The sequence below is a fragment of the Dysidea avara genome, chromosome 1 (genome assembly GCF_963678975.1).
Source record: "Dysidea avara chromosome 1, odDysAvar1.4, whole genome shotgun sequence".
Lineage (NCBI taxonomy): Eukaryota > Metazoa > Porifera > Demospongiae > Dictyoceratida > Dysideidae > Dysidea > Dysidea avara.
In genome coordinates, this window is record NC_089272.1 from 5,478,791 (window position 1) to 5,496,709 (window position 17,919).

The 17,919-nt window shown below is 42.1% G+C and overlaps 1 protein-coding gene and 1 long non-coding RNA gene across 3 annotated transcripts in view; one reads left to right on the top strand and one right to left on the bottom strand.

Annotated features, from left to right (window-relative positions):
- The window catches only part of LOC136254613 (uncharacterized), a 522,347-nt gene that overhangs the window by 70,799 nt on the left and 433,629 nt on the right, over window positions 1-17,919 (bottom strand). The gene's annotated exons all lie outside the window — the stretch shown is intronic.
- The window catches only part of LOC136254303 (uncharacterized), a 58,714-nt gene continuing 41,522 nt past the window's right edge, over window positions 728-17,919 (top strand). The window contains exon 1 of the mRNA XM_066046976.1: window positions 728-784. The gene's annotated coding sequence lies outside the window, so the exon portion shown is untranslated. The remainder of the gene's footprint in view (window positions 785-17,919) is intronic.

The following is a 17,919-nucleotide window of genomic DNA, read 5'->3' on the forward strand; positions in this document are numbered from 1 at the left end:
GAAAGCTTGTTTGGGCTTAGTTTTACCTAACCAATACTGCTTCATCGTCGTCAGGAAAAATTGAGGCTGGTTTTTAGGTGATATTATTTTGTGGGCCACACCTACTCCTTTGTGGTCCCTACTATACAGTTACTATCGTACTGTATGATAAAGCAAAGCAGTCATGCTAGCATTACTTCTGCTTAATAAATAGCAATCTACTTTTTTGGTTGTGTTCCAGGTACATATACTTAACTATTCAATGCATGTGGACACATTACCAACAAAACCTGCGGCCAGTCCCAAGTTAAAATAAATGTACAGCATCTCCAACAAAACTTGTGTACTATAGTCCACACAAAATAACTGAAATTCTCAAGCAATTCATGCACTATTCATTCATAGCTATAACTGTTCAGTAAAGGTATCAGCATAAGCTTATGGAGACATATGGGAGTGGTTTATTGTCCATACTGATCCAGTTTAGTTGGAATGGTTGGGATGACTCTAAAACCAATTGGCCAGGGAGTGTTATGGCTTCATAGAGTCTGGTCCTATACCTTCCATCACTTTTACTTCCATTTCACTACTATGTATATGCATGGCTCAAAATGTACACATTGTACAATAAGTGAAAAGGTGATTACTACAGTAACTATGTACATGTTATTTTTGTGCTAAGTTTTATTCTAGCAAAATTGTTTGAAAATTAAATTCTTGTAATGTGTATTTATTGCACTATAGAAAACAAAAGATGAAATCCAAAAAAAGTATGAAGAATATGAAAGAGAAAATCCAGAAGTTGGTAAGTGCATAATATGTATACCATCAGTGAAATCTGTATAGCTACCTACTATTTACCTGAGAATTCAAAGATTTAATGCAGTTTTACCAAAACAGCCAAGCTGTGAAAAAAATAGTGCAGCACCCCAAAAATAGAGGCAAAAAAAAGTTGTGAAGGGTAGCACCTTTTTCTTTGTAAAATTTGGCTTTGGTACAGACATATATCATAGGCGTAGCTAGCACCTTGTGGTTGGGGGGGATAGGTAATGGTAAAAATAAAGTGGTAGTTGAATACGCAAAGCATGTGAGAAAGCCTGCTAAACTAGGGCTCTAGGGGCATGCCCCCCCCCCATCCCCAAGAAAAAAAAATAATGCTCTGAAATTGAATTTTAGTGTACTTTTAGCAGTAAAAATCATGTCAGTAGTGTATACTTACTTGTGTAGATTACCTTTATGTTCAATACAAGCAACACTGCTGAACACAAAAATTAATTTTAGAGGTGCTTATCATGATCATCGCTCTAAAGTGTTGCTGAGGAGTTGGGTCTGCAGGTATATAGTTTCATAACTACTTTATGGATTGCTGATTGGTTAGAAAAATGATTATACAGTAATTTGAATTGTTGGTGGTAGGTAGATTGTTGAGTACTTAAGAGATAACTTGAAATGGCTAGCCAAAGTATCGGGGAAACTATAGCCCCTTTACAGGTATAAAGTTCCAAAGCTGCTGGTTGCATACTGGCTTTAGGGTTTGCTTTAAAATATTTTTTTCTTTTCTGCAGAAATGGCGATATGGGACAGAAGACAAACGTTTTGTAATATTATCATACCTTTTATTAGGGATCAAGAAGGTTCGGACTATTCTGCCAAAAATATCCTAAAATGAGTCTCACACTACTTTCATGGTGAATTGGCAGTAATGGTTAGGTATAACTAAGCCCAAAAGTGCCTTCAATCAAAGTATCTGGCTCAATGAAAAATTGGATGATTCCCATCAAACTTAGGGAAGTTATCATGCCATGCTACCACGAATTGACACTTTGCACTGTCAACGAAGATAAATAGGACACAAAAGAGAACACAAGTCTATGAAGCATGCATTGTACTTACTACAGAATGCCAAAAGGCACCAGTCTCTCAGAAGTGACATCAAGCAGTGAAAAAATCCTTTGCCATTATCAAGTTATGCTTGTATGAAGGCATCATCAGTCAGACAGTAAAAAATTTTACTAAATATAATTTTTTTAAATTTCAGAGCAAATTTTTGAAAGTGTTTCAAGCTGTACTTAAGGCCTTATTATACCTAACCAATACTGCCACAGCTCCATGAAGATGCTGTATGGATGATACTGTATATTTGGCCAGAAAAGGCAAAACTTTCATTATCTCTAACATACAGTATTATCATACTGTACGATACAAGTGGACATTTAATCCCTAATTCAGTCATGGGTTGACTGGATAAGGGATTACATGTCCATTAGTATATTTTCAGGTGCACTCTCTTTTCACTATTTTTTATTTCTATGATCCCTAATCTAACTTAACCCAGTAACGGCCAAATTCTCCGGGACCACTAGCCGAATTGCTGAATCACATCATACTAACCGTCCAATACACTGAACTACTGAGTAACCATATGTCTAAATACTCACTATAAATTAAGGAGGTTGACTGTGTTGTTTTTGTTTACATAACAGTAACTGCAACAAAGTTATCGAACAACAAAGTCTAAACTTCTGTAAAAACCATCCCGAACAAATAATGGAATCCCAACAAGCTATTTACTAAGGTGTACTGTAATACACTCCAAAGAACTCTTCTATGCAGTTTACTTACAGTGCAATCTATTCCACAGCTAGTTTCTTCATGATCTGTCCCATTTTTGCTGTTGTGCATGCGTATCTGTACTCGTGTCCACTAGAGATGTACCGATATACCGATCTAGTATCGGATCGGTACCAATCTCAATAATTTCAGCAAAACCAGTAGAACCGATTTTCTTTCTACCGATTTTCTGTTGAAGCCGCCGATTCATGATACCAATCTTTCTAAAATCCATTTCTTCAAACATAGTAGACTTCTTCTATCATTTCTCTGCTCCATTTATGAAATAACCTAAGTATAGTGCCATTTCTTAGCCTGGTGCCCATTGAAACTACAAAGAAGCCATATAAATATGTGCGAGTTAGCTGTTTCAGTTACTGAAACTTACCCTTGAACTTACCAGAGGTCCTTGGCAGAAAACAATGAATATAGTGCTACACCATATCAAATACACTAAACTATTAGGATCTCTGCTACAACAGCCTACAAACCATTCCAGGCAAGTCTTGGTAGGAGCATGCATTAAAATATTTGTGGGTGCTGACATTGCTGATTATCTGGGTGGTGTAATTGAGGCCATACCACCATTGTATTGACTGCAGTAACAATGCTGTGATCATCATTCAGCTAACAATTGACCAATCAGCTTAGTCTGAGATTATAAAATGCTATAAGAACTACCTGTACAAGGTCAGTCATCATAATAAATAATTGATGTCAGATTGGTACAATATCGGTAGATCAGTAATGAATTTCCCAGATCGGATCGGTATCAGTATAGTTCAGAAAAGTTGAGTCGGTACATCTCTAGTGTCCACCATGCCACGACTGGGATAAATCAGCCGACTGTCAACTTTACCTGTCTCCATCAATGTATAACACTTTCTTTGTTATCAGCTACTTGTTTTCAATTTGAAGAATGATTTAATTCGCCTATTATGAAAAGTTACATTTTATGGTAATACATAACAAACACACGCTAGTCCGGGAAGTATCTGGTTATCCCAGAAACAGGATCTCTATAACCATGTACATTTCAGTACTAGCACATCTTGTTATGAAATGCGTTTGCAAGTTATAGCAAAATTAAAGTTTATTGTATGCGTGAGTTGTGATGCCATTCCACCATATGGCAGCAGTGGCTGTCAAAGGGTAAAATTTCTTAATTGTTGTTCAATGGTGACTGTTCTATTAGAGTGACTGTTCTATTGGAGTATCTTGATTGTACATCAATAGGATTTTGCATTATAACTTTGCAGCTGTTTCTCAAATTCATTTGCAACTACAAACTTAAATTTTGTGAAGAAAATGAACCCAACTAATCAGGGTGTGCGTGACAGCATTCAATTGACTGAATTCCTTAGCGCTAATTCATCTCATACTAGCTGAGTGAATTAGAATATATACAAATATATCATTAGTATGAAGTTGAAAGCTTGTCATAGGTCTATGAGCTTAGGTGTTTAAAATTGTACAGATCATGTGAATTATAGTGAGGATTGCAAAACCATTGCTATATGTAAATAACTCACTGTGTGGCTTTACTTGTTATAGGTTCATGCACTTTTTACTTTTTTGGTTGTGCAACTTAGTACTGTGAGTCTTGATAATCGTTGTAATGCAGCATCACTGCTGACCACATCTGACATTCCACAGATTAGAGAAAGAGGGAGTCCATAAAATCTCAACTACTCAAGCCAGACTGTCTGTGAGGTGCATGTATAGGTGAAATAAACAAGTTGCTAGATCACATTTACTGAAGTTCTGGCATGCATTCATTGATAAAGAATATGGTAGGAAATAGCCTTACACTGTAGTCTGTCTCAGGTGTGCTTGACTGTTTTACACAATAAAGTACTTGATTATTGTATCAGAATATCTCAGTCTTACAAAGTGAGAGGGTTGAGAATCAGAAGTTCATGGGAGCTCAGCCACATACCACCATATATATTTACGAAAAATTTGAACTATAGAGTAGGGACCATAGCACATCGATAAAAAGTACTGAAACAAGTTGGAATAGTCCATGATATTAAATCACAGTAAAACAATAAGAAGTGTTATATCCCTACTGTGCTCAAGATACCATAACGGAAATGCACAGTAGAATAAAACACTTCTTATTGTTTTACTGTGATTTAATATCATGAACTATTCAAACTTGTTTCAGTACTTTTTATCGATGTGCTATGGTCCCTACTCTATAGTGGAAAATTCCAAATTTTTTTGTGTACTTGTTTTGTAACTTTTTTTGTAAATAATTTTATTATGACTGGTGAACCCACACATACCACATCTGACATGGTGCCGTGCACCCCAGCTATATCAATTATCGTCTGAAAAGTGAAGTAGCCATTAAGCTTGGTTGTCAGCTATGTTCAACCCATTACACAGCAATATGAATCAAGAACTTTTCCAGAAGCACCTCTACAATCTATGCATGCCAAAAGAAATGGTACCATGCCCTAATTTTATTAAATGTAATTTATTGTTTACAATAAATTGAAGTTAACATGCAGTGGTATTGTGTTAATTAATATTATGTTTTTATACAGTGATCTATCCAGCTGTATCAGATTGGAATGTAGGCGTCATGTGCACATTGTACAGATCACGCCATACGTAACAGGTTATTAAACTGGTTGAGCAAATTTCCAGCCACGTTTTTCTCACCTGTTGACAGTGTACATGAAGCAGTTGGGAAAATCCCTAGAACACTGAGGAAAAGTTATCCCAACTCTCCCTGTCCCCAATTTATGTTGAAAGATTCCTGGCAACCGAGGAAGGGTGGGCACTGAAGCTTAATTGTAAAGGAAAACACTTTAACATTAAAATACAAAATTAAGTAAACCCCATCTAACACTTGTGTGTGCATTATGTCCAGCACATGTGTGTGCTGATGTGCCCTATCTGGCACGTGTGTGTGCTGATGTTTCCCATCCGGCACGTGTGTGTGCTGATGTTTCCCATCCAGCACGTGTGTGTGCTGATGTGTCCTATCCAGCACGTACGTGTGTGCTGATGTTTCCTATCCGGCACTTGTGTGTGCTGATGTTTCCTATCAGGCACGTGTGTGTGCTGATGTGTCCTATCCGGCACGTGTGTGTGCTGATGTTTCCTATCCGGCACTTGTGTGTGCTGATGTTTCCTATCCGGCACGTGTGTGTGCTGATGTGTCCTATCTGGCACGTGTGTGTGCTGATGTGTCCAATCTGGCACATGTGTGTGTGCTGATGTGTCCTATCTGGCACGTGTGTGTGCTGATGTGTCCTATCAGGCATGTGTGTGTGTGCTGATGTGTCCTATCTGGCATGTGTGCGTGCTGATGTGTCCAATCTGGCACATGTGTGTGTGCTGATGTGTCCTATCAAGCACATGTGTGTGTGCTGATGTGTCCTATCTGGCATGTGTGTGTGCTGATGTGTCCTATCAGGCATGTGTGTGTGGGCTGATGTTTCCTATCCGGCATGTGTGTGTGCTGATGTGTCCTATCAGGCATGTGTGTGTGTGCTGATGTTTCCTATCCGGCATGTGTGTGTGTGCTGATGTGTCCTATCAGGCACATGTGTGTGTGCTGATGTGTCCTATCAGGCACATGTGTGTGTGCTGATGTGTCCTATCTGGCACGTGTGTGTGTGCTGATGTGCCCTATCTGGCACGTGTGTGTGTTGATGTGTCCTATCTGGCAATAGTGTGTGCTGATGTGTCCTATCAGGCACATGTGTGTGTGCTGATGTGTCCTATCTGGCACGTGTGTGTGCTGATGTGTCCTATCAGGCATGTGTGTGTGTGCTGATGTGTCCTATCTGGCACGTGTGTGTGCTGATGTGTCCTATCTGGCACGTGTGTGTGCTGATGTGTCCTTTAACAATCTTACCAGTACTTCTTTCCAACCGCCTTATGGAACGGGCATGGGGCTGCCCGCATGCCACCCAACCGCCCCCGAGCAATTATACCTTATCAGCCAGCCCCCACGCCAACCTTAAGGCGGTTGTACTAGTTGACATGCACCAAATATCACACACTAGGTACGACAAGCTACACACATACATGATTATTAATCACAATGGTATCAATACACAAGAAAGGCTCACCTTACCAGCAAACTATGTACGATTACCTCCGTTATTAAACAAAGAGAGAAAGCAGGATGGCGGCCTGTCCCTTTCCAACCGCTATGCATACAATACAGTCAGGCCACCATCCAATCCTCCCTTTTAAATGTACCTGTAATATTGAATCATGCACATGCGACAATTCACTCTAGTCAAGCCTACCAAGTAGCTAAACAAAGAAGCCAGTTTAGTGGTCTAATTTGGGTGATAACTGGGCAACTGAGGGGGTCACGGGATCGCAGGTCAGCAGGTTCCGAGCCGCAGTTGAAGCACATGCATTCACATGTAGAAGCAACAAACCAAACTTGTCTTGAATAACATTAACTGCGGCAATGGTGAAAGTTATGCAGCAGCATGCGTCAGCGCTCTCCAGTATGAGCAGCCATGTAACATGCACGCGGTGGCATTCTTAGATCAGCAGATAACAAGCACGCAGCGGCACTCTTGGTACAGCCGGCAAATAACAGGCATGCAGCTGCACTCTCGGTACAGCAAACAGCACGCACGCACGCACGCACACAGCAGCACTCTCAGTACAGCAAACAACATGCACACAGCAGCACTTTCAGTGCAATCATAACATGTACGCAGCAGCACACTCTGTGCAATAATAACATGTACGCACCAGCACTAATAACATGCACGCAGCAGCACTCTCAGTGCAGTGGGCAGCATGCACCATCCATCCGCAATAAATATTCATGTGATGATACTTAGCATGCTTCGAGTTCTAACAGGCATGCAAGTTAAACCGCTGATACGCAATAAGCAACGGGTAAAAGTTGTTGTCCAAGTCAAGTACACAAGGCTGTGATCATTACACACGCAAACAGTTCAAGGCTATTTGGTTAAAACTTGCCCAAATTTTCTTTGCCCAAATTAGTTTCAGTTTCCTATAAATTTACTTCCCCCAGTTGCCCGAGTATTCATCCTCTACACGCAGCGCCAAGGTTATATTTTATATTAGTTTATGTATTTATCTTTAACATTGGATAAGCAGTGGTTAACAGAATGTACATTTATGTTTACAAATACTAGCATATGGTGTGTCAGTTTAGCTGGTTAATGTGTCAATGCATACAGTCTGGGTCCCATTCTGGTTGGTTGGATGCGTCCGTATGAGCTAATAATCGGTGAATAGCTGGAGTTCTTGATGGTTGGCAGTGAATATAAGACAAGTAAGCGTTGCTTGACCAGCGTCCAAGGCTTTTAATCATCCATGTTGGAAGGCCGGCAGCTGCTGCGGTGGTAGCAGCACCTATTCTAAAGCTATGTGATGCATAGTCCATGTAATTAAGACCAGCCTGTGAAAGGAGCTGTCGAATTACTCTAGTGACTGCTGGACGGGACAATGGAGTAAACCTGCCGGCGTGATATAGAAAGGCATTAGGTGGTGTGCTGGTGACAGAATCCTTATATTGTTTGAGTGCCTTAAGTGGGCAGGTAGATGAAGTAGTTTTAAAAATGTGTACAGTGTGGCCTCGTCTGAATGGATCGGTCTTTGATTGGTGTAGAGTAATTGACATTTGTTCTTCATCATAAGTTACATCATCCCAGCGGAGGTTAACATATTTGCTTGCTCTGAAGAAGCTATAAAAGGCTATAGTGAATGCTGACCACAGCATAAGCTTTTCTTGGAATGTGTAAGAGGACTGGCGGAGCTGCTCCTTTAAAGTGCGTAGGATGTTGAGGGTAATTGGTAATCTGTTCCGCTGGTTATCGCCCTGGTGACGACGAATGCCTCTACAGACTAGTTGCAGGAGATTATCTCTTGTAGGATCTTGATAACCGTTCTCAATATGGTCAAGGCGAATAGCTGCCAAGTACACTTTAATGGTCTTATAAGAGATGTGGCGAGCTTCATGTACACAGAAGTATTGTAGCGTTAGAGAAGATGCTGGGTGGGTGGGGAGATTGTACTGGTCACAAAAGGCGTGGAACTTTGTGAGGCCTGCACTGTACATACGTCGTGTTGATTGGGCAACTCCATGATACCGGCATTGCAGGAGGCTCGCATGAAGGTCTGTGTCGGCCATGCAGGGGTGCTGTCCGGCCTCGGGTTGGCTGTTGGGGCTAGTTTCCAGAACCGGTCCATCTGAAAACGAGATAATGCATCTGCGATATCATTACAAACACCGGGGACATGCACTACACATACATTCAATTGGTGGTGCACTGCACAATAGTATAACAGTCTTACTAAGGCCATAGTGTGTGCAGCACGAGTTGACCCCTTGTCCCATATGTCCACAACTGATTTGTTGTCGCAGTGAAATAGGATTTTACGACGCGACCAGAATGAGCCCCATGCTTGTACAGCAGATACTATGGCAAACATTTCCTTCCAGGTGATATCCATCTGTTGCTGGGCAGACGTCCAACAAGCTTGCAGCCATCTGCCCGACCAGTATGCCCCCCAGCCACATGATCCTGAGGCGTCTGTATAGAGGTGCAGTGTTGGTGATGGTGTCCATTCATTTTTCAGGATGAGGCTTTTCCCTGACCATTTGGGTAAGTAGTCAATCCACCATTGGATATCCAGTTGTACTTCAGTGGTTAAAGGGATGTGATGATTAAGTTTTTTCACCGTAGTGCTCAGGTCGATCATTCTACGGAGAAACATTCTACCCGCAGGGAGAACTTTGCAGCAAAATGATAGTTTACCGATGACTGAAAGCAGCTCCTTTTTAGTGCAGCTATCTTTATGGGTCATCCAATGAAGTTCATGAAGGAGATCTAGTTTCTTTTCAGGTGTTATGCTAGCTTCCATAGTAACTGTGTCTAGCTGAATTCCTAAAAATGTTAAGGTGGTGGAAGGGCCTTCCACTTTCGACATCTTAATGGGTGCATTGATCTTGTCACACAATGCAAACATAGCTTGCAGGTTCTGCTTACACACTGGAGAGTCGACGGGGCCGGCAGTAAAGAAATCGTCAAGGTAGTGAAGTAAATGTTGAACGCCATATGTGTGCTGTAAAATCCAGTGAATAGAAGTTGATAGTTCATTGAAGATGTGAGGGGCAGACCTAAGTCCAAAAGGTAAACATGTGTCTACATAGAATTGGTGACGCCAGCAGATTCCCAAAAGGTTCCAGTCTTTGGGTCTGACAGGGATGAGACGGAATGCATTTTTTAAGTCTATCTTACTCATGAGAGCTCCAGGTCCTAACGTGTTGATAATTCTATATGCGTCGTCTATGGTGCAGTAAGATAAGGAATATAACGATGGGTCGATGAAATCATTAATACTAAAATTTTGTGGTGCCGATAAGTGATAAATAATTCGCCACCCTCCGTCATGTTTAGGCACAAGGCCTAAGCCAGAAGTGCGAAAGTTCGGGAGGGGTGGGTGTTGGAAAGGTCCAAGAATACGTCCTGCTTTACACTCCTCAGTGAGGGTGGTGTCAATTACTTTAGGCTGCTGAGATGCAGATTGTAGATTGGTAGCAAAGTAGGTAAATTGAGGTCCTTCGTAGCCAATTGTACAGCCATGTCGTAGATTATTGATAAGTCGCCTGACAAAGGCTTTGTTAGGATGGTTGCTTAATTCACGTTCAAGAACAAACGGTCGTAACGGAGTCCACGGTAGTGGCTTATTGATGCCTGGGCTGCCTGCGGGAGAGGCAGCTCCTGACCGGGTGGTCGCCTCCGCAGTAGTCACATTTATGGAGGTAATTGCAGTATGGGCGGTGGCAGACTGCATTGTTGTAGTCGTGGCAAATTGGCGGCTGCAGCTGGGCCCTTCTCGGGTGAGATGGGTGCCCTGGGGCTCGCCGTCTAGTTCCTGGTCCGGTATCTGAAGTTCCCGCGTTTGAAATTCCAATGCTTGAAGATGACGGACGAAAAGGACATCTGTCAGGGAAATGGTTAGTGGCGCCACAATGGGGGCATGGCCAACGTTGTGATTGCATGGCTTTCGAAGTCATGCATTCCAGCCACAAATCTGTGTCGCGGATATCCCACCTAAGGGATGGGTCATTCGCAGCTTTGGTACGGAACTTTACATCGTAGTTGAGCCATTCTGATATAGGGTGATCGGAGTTGGCTGAAGTAATAATGCACTGGTACCGTATTAATTCTGCCGCGCAAGAAGGATTGAAAGCTGTGCGGACCGATAGGTATACATTCCAAGCCTCCATCCAACTAGCAAAGGTGGATATCCATTGTGAGGAGGTGCTATGAGGAACTGCTGGCTGGACTGTAAAGGAGTCGTCGTCAGAATTCAATCGAAGTGTGACTGATTGCTGGGACAAGGGGTTATGTGTACTAAACATTGATTTGGATAGCAGACTTGCAAAATCAATGTACTCACCTTTGGCGATTTTATCTCTGACTCTAGTTGGGATAACCGGTAGCTGAGTCCTGGTGAGGTTGACTGGTGGCATAGGTGATGGCAGGGTAGGCAGAGCAGGTGTGATTGTCGGTAGTGAGGTTCTAGCAAATGTGGCACTAGGTGCTAAAGTAGCTGATGCTACTGCAGTAGTGGGTGTAGCCATTTTAATTGGAGCTACCATGGTGGTGTGAGTTGGCCCCGATGCAACAGACAAGTTATCATCATCAACAGTGTTACCCTGGTTTCTTGCAGTTGTGGTTTGATGTTGCTGAAGATAGGTGGCCAGCTGTTCGACAAGTTGTTGTGGCAGGGCCAGAGCGCCAGAATGTGTGGATTGTGTGGTGGAATTTGCTGGTTGAGCATTGGAATTCATTGTATGGGTAACAGAAGTTGTTGATTGAGAGCCCACAGATCCATTAGTATTTGCTACAGAGGTGGTTGTTTGTGAGCCAGCAGCACTCGCAGGATTGGTATTTCCTGGTTGAAGTGAAGACAAATGATTGTGGAGGCGGTCTACTAACGCAGCCTTGTTTCCTGTTGTAGCCAAATGGTAATGCTTAAGGTGTGACCTCAGTGCGTTTACCGTCAACGCTGCCAGTTGAGGCTTGGGAGCGCCTACTAGGGTGTAAGGCTCGGTTACGGGGAGGTCCTGAGATTCGCACCGGGTCGCTGGCATTACGACAATGAAGTTACTACAGGTGTGAACAACAAATTCAAATGACACAACACAAACAAAACGGACTTACGTACTTGGAGCGTAGACAACGTTGGGTATGTATCCTAGTTGTGATTGCGGCTGAGTTCAGCTGTTATTGGCGGCGGAACTTTCGCGGTCCAACAAAATCCACAATATTATTAGCGACAGGCTTTCTCACAATTTCAGCGACGGGTAGTAGCTATCCCACAGGGTAATACGCCAGCAGCAATTCCGTTCCTGAGAATTTCTAAGCTTGCAATTTTTTCACACTTCAGGCAACGTGGCGGTTCACGAGATACAGCGCATCATGTGAGCTTGGGTTTAGATTTGAATCTCTCTTAGCGCCTGATAATTTCCAGCTACTCTTAGCGCCTGATGCACCGGGTATGTTAACTTCAATTTATTGTTAATAATAAATTACATATCCGGCAAGTGTGTGTGCTGATGTGTCCTATCTGGCATGTGTGTGTGCTGATGTGTCCTATCTGGTACGTGTGTGTGCTGATGTTTCCCATCCAACACGTGTGTGTGCTGATGTGTCCTATCCAGCACGTGTGTGTGTGCTGATGTTTCCTATCCGGCACTTGTGTGTGCTGATGTGTCCTATCAGGCATGTGTGTGTGTGCTGATGTGTCCTATCCAGCACGTGTGTGTGTGCTGACGTTTCCTATCCGGCACTTGTGTGTGCTGATGTTTCCTATCCGGCACGTGTGTGTGCTGATGTGTCCTATCTGGCACATGTGTGTGTGCTGATGTGTCCTATCTGGCACGTGTGTGTGCTGATGTGTCCTATCAGGCATGTGTGTGTGTGCTGATGTGTCCTATCTGGCACATATGTGTGTGCTGATGTGTCCTATCCGGCACTTGTGTGTGCTGATGTTTCCTATCCGGCACTTGTGTGTGCTGATGTGTTCTATCTGGCACGTGTGTGTGCTGATGTGTCCTATCTGGCACGTGTGTGTGCTGATGTGTCCTATCCGGCAAGTGTGTGGGCTGATGTGTCCTATCTGGCATGTGTGTGTGCTGATGTGTCCTATCTGGCATGTGTGTGTGCTGATGTGTCCTATCTGGCATGTGTGTGTGCTGATGTGTCCTATCTGGCATGTGTGTGTGCTGATGTGTCCTATTCAGCACGTGTGTGTGTGCTGATGTGTCCTATCTGACACGTGTGTGTGCTGATGTGTCCTATCTGGCATGTGTGTGTGCTGATGTGTCCTATCTGGCATGTGTGTGTGCTGATGTGTCCTATCTGGCATGTGTGTGTGCTGATGTGTCCTATTCAGCACGTGTGTGTGTGCTGATGTTTCCTATCCGGCACATGTGTGTGCTGATGTTTCCTATCCGGCATGTGTGTGTGCTGATGTGTCCTATCTGGCATATGTGTGTGCTGATGTGTCCTATTCAGCACATGTGTGTGTGCTGATGTTTCCTATCTGGCATGTGTGTGTGCTGATGTGTCCTATCCAGCACGTGTGTGTGTGCTGATGTTTCCTATCCGGCACATGTGTGGGCTGATGTTTCCTATCCGGCATGTGTGTGTGCTGATGTTTCCTATCTGGCAAGTGTGTGTGCTGATGTGTCCTATCTGGCACGTGTGTGTGCTGATGTGTCCTATCTGGCATGTGTGTGTGCTAATGTTTCCTATCTGGCACGTGTGTGTGCTGATGTATCCTATCCGGCACGTGTGTGTGCTGATGTGTCCTATTCAGCACATGTGTGTGTGCTGATGTTTCCTATCCGGCATGTGTGTGTGCTGATGTTTCCTATCCGGCACATGTGTGTGCTGATGTGTCCTATTCAGCACATGTGTGTGTGCTGATGTTTCCTATCTGGCATGTGTGTGTGCTGATGTGTCCTATACAGCATGTGTGTGTGCTTATGTGTCCTATCCAGCACGTGTGTGTGTGCTGATGTGTCCTATCCAGCACGTGTGTGTGTGCTGATGTTTCCTAACCGGCACGTGTGTGTGCTGATGTTTCCTATCCGGCACGTGTGTGTGCTGATGTGTCCTATCCAGCAGGTGTGTGTGCTGATGTGTCCTATCCAGCAGGTGTGTGTGCTGATGTGTCCTATCCATCATAAAGAAGTGCCCATATTGCCCTCCTCGGTTGGCCCATTTACAACCGAAATTATTATTTGAGTCACAGTGTGGTGGTTGGGTGGATGAGGTCCTCACTTAGTGAGGACATTATGCAGGCATGCATGGAGAAGATCTAAGTGTATGTATGCAACATGTAATATTGGTGTATGTATGTATGTATGTATGCAATGAATGCACACCATGTTAATTATCATCTGAAAAGTGAAGTATCCATTACGCTTTGCTGTTGGCTATGTTCAACCCGTTACACAGCAATACAAATCAAGAACTGTTTGAAAAGCATCCCTACAATGAAAATAGCCACTATGAAAAGTACGGATGATTTTCGTTTTGAAGGGAAGCCATCATGTGCTCGTGCCAAATTGGCACCTTTCCCTGTCAGCAAAGATGAATGGGACACAAAGGAGGACACTGGTAAGTCCATGAAGAATGCATTGTATGTACTGCGGTATGCCAAAAGGCACCTGTCGGGCTGAAGCGACGTCGAACAGTGAAAAAATCAAGCCCGTAGCCTTAGCCATTATTGAGTTACGCTTGTCTGAAGGCATCAGTCAGTCAGTCAGTCAGTCAGTCAGTCACTTACTCAGACAGTCAGTCAAATAAAAAAAAATTAAAATTCTGTAGCAACTTGTTGAAAGCATTTCGAGTTGATCTGAAAGCTTGTTTGGGCTTAGTTTTACCTCACCAATACTGCCTCATCGTTGTCAGAGAAAATTTTTGTTTGATGTTATTTCGTGGGCCACACCTACTCCTTTGTAGTCCCTACTATACAGTTACTATTGTACTGTATGATATGCTAGTCTTAGTATAGTGAAAATGTGTACTATACACACACATAATTCAAGGTGTCATAATGAAAAGTTTGGAGGTAGTATTTAAATATATGCAGGGGTGGTGATAAACTGTGAATTTATTTTGTACATATGTAGCTTTGTGCTGTCTCTATGAAACAAGATGATTTGTGTTACCCAAATGTACTCTACCTTTGGTAGTCTGGATGCAGCATTGTGCCATGCAACTTTGCACTTCATTTCTTAGCATTATTACAATATAACTGCAATAAATCTTTTCATTATGTTGCAAAGTGTTGGTATAAGAATTTGACGGTTTTTCATGAAGATGCCAATTTGATCTCCTTCCACAATCATCGCATTTTCTTTAAACTCTCACAGTATATTCATATGATGATAGATATTATGCCTAGGCAGTGCCTTCAAAGTGATTGTTTGTGGAAGAAGTTAGACTTCCAACCGCAAAATCAATTAAACCTGTGGGCTTTGCGTAGTCTAATCACATGCGCTTCTGTGATGTAATGTTCATAATATGCACCTGATTAATCAGGCTCCAAGAATTACAGGACCAAAGCAGCAGAAGAAGTGGTATTCGCCGCTCATATTAAGTCAAGTATTCTTCCAAGACAGGAGGAGACTAGTGCTCATCAGGCTTACCAATTGTAGATGATAGGCAAGGGGAGCCTGGAGGTTCAGTGAAGTGAGACTTGCTACCAACTTGAAAGTGCCATTTGATGGAGATGAGTCCTAGAGTTGCCAATGAATTACTTCTTTTCACCCAGTGTTTGCCTTATCTGTTTCTGGGGCTCAAACGTGTGAGCTTAGTTTGAGAGTGCATGAGACTTGTTCAGTAGCATGATTAGAGGTGTACCAATATACCAATACATATCGTATCGGTTTCCGATATAGAAATTTTGACTATATTGGTGGGAGTCGATATTGCTGCTAAAAACCGATGTGATACACCAATGTACAACTGAACTATCTTAAGGGCACTGTCCAATGATCAAGTCCCTATTATTTGGCTAACAAGGGTGGGAAACAGCAGTTATTTTCCTTGTCTAAAAGTGGTACGCTACGCGAAGCCATCTAAGTGTATCCATAACTGCTGTTTTGTTGTCACAATACTTACCAATCACACAACAAACACTCATAGTGGTGAGCCTGGGAAAACAGCAAACCAAGAGCACAGCATAAACAACCAACCATCTCTACCATTCATTAAAATGCAGAGTAATCTGGACTAATCTCGGCAGGGGCATGTATTAAAATATTTGTGGGTACCTTATAGTCTGCAGCTGTGAATAGAGGCCACACCACCATGGGTAGCTAACCAAGCATAGCCAATGATCTTATGATTGTCAGAATGAAGTTGAATATGGCATATGTGGTTCCTCAAATATAAATAGCTACACTTAGTTATATCAGTATATCGGATCGGTATCGTATCGGTTTCAAAATGATTAATCTCATATCAGATCAGTACCGGATTGGTCTAGTTGTCTTATATCAGTGCACCTCTACTAATGATGGCAGATTGTTCATGAAGTGTTGGCAATTCAAATTTCTACTGCAAACAATTGTTTTGAAAGAAAACACCTGCTTGAACACAACTTAAAACCGTTAATTAACACAAATTTAACTGCAGGTTAAATGGCAAGACAGATCTGGAGTCTCTAAACCAGTTTGACTAGCTAGCATCCCTAACGTTTACGCCAAAGCAACCCCAGGGGAGTGCAAGCTTCAAATTATTAAGTGAAATCTTCTGGTTGCAAGCTCCATTAACTTCAGGTTAATGTGACACAGGCGGTGCTCACTATTGCATTTCTTCCTTCCAAAGGGCAGTTTGGTTATCCGCCAGGACTCTCAGTAGTTTACAGGAACTATTTGAGCTTGAAATCACAAACAGGACATGCCTGCATATCAGAGGAAACCTTCATCACAAGCTCATTCAGGTATACCCATCAGGCTCTCAGGTTCCATTTCTGATCTGTTTTGAGCACCACAAGAGGCCCTTAATCCAATTACACTTTTAGTTGTATCCCTTAATAGCTGTCCTGACTCTAGGTATAGTGCAATTAAAATACAACAATGTGTACTGAACATCAAAGAATGTGAAAGAAATGTATTCTATGTTGTTCCAAATCAATTTACATGGCTACCTACATGGAACATGGAGTAATAACCAAAATTGATGAACTACCCATCCTAACCTGGAAGATGTGCTGATACTTCTATACCAGCTTCTTAAGCAGTTTCCTACATCCTGCATTGTAATGATTTGAATTGCCCTGTACATTAACAGTATAACAGCAAGGTTGAAATTTTCATTCATTAACCTGACACTGTTGAAGTGTTAAACTCTTAAGATCTGTAATACCAAGCTGGGGAGTACCCCAGACCCATGCATCAGTGACTCACATGCAATTACGTTGCCTATTGAAACTCCTCTTTGAAAAAATGTGGTTAGACCCAACAATGACAATAATTTCTCATTATTAGATTAAAGGATACACAGTCCAGTGGCAAGATGTGAGTAGTGTAACTACCAGCTAAAGCTTATGGCTACTTTTGTTTGCCAAATTTAAGAATCTGTTTAGTGTTTGGTTGTAGACTTTAGCATTAAAGTGACCAAGGTTTATAAAAGAAGCTTCTGAACCCTTCAAATCTCTAGTAATATTATATAAATTACTCTAATAAAACAGTCACTCCTCATACAAAGAATATCTCTTTAACCCATACAATGTAGTGTCCTAATTGATACTACAGTTGACCATCGGTCAATGTTCCCAGACAATGGTAAAAAGTGTTCAGAAAAGTGAGTTGTTTGGGTAACATGAAACCCATGCATTTTTAAACAGAGCACTGTTTAAATACTCTAATAGAACACACTTATATGAACAGTCATTTCTAATTTTGGATAAATGAAGGTCTGTTTTACAACACACTGATATAGTACAGTTAGAACTGAAATATAGAAGAATGTCCATTGGTAGTATTAACTCTTTCGAGCCAAGCAGAAACCAGTCGTAATTTATTGATCAAACCATTCAGTGTACGTAGCTGCCAACTTCGTACTAAAATTACCCAGGCTATTAGCATCTCCTTTGATGTGCTTCCACACCAGTGTTCTCTCATATACAGCTAAAAGGTTATAAAATTATAGATGTGCATATTATTGAAATAAATTTAACTACTATAGTTAATTGTCATACTGATTGTATTTATAGTTCACCACAAATTTCACAAAAATGAATGAATCCCCTTCAAAATCGTTGCTGTAAAAAGGCGTG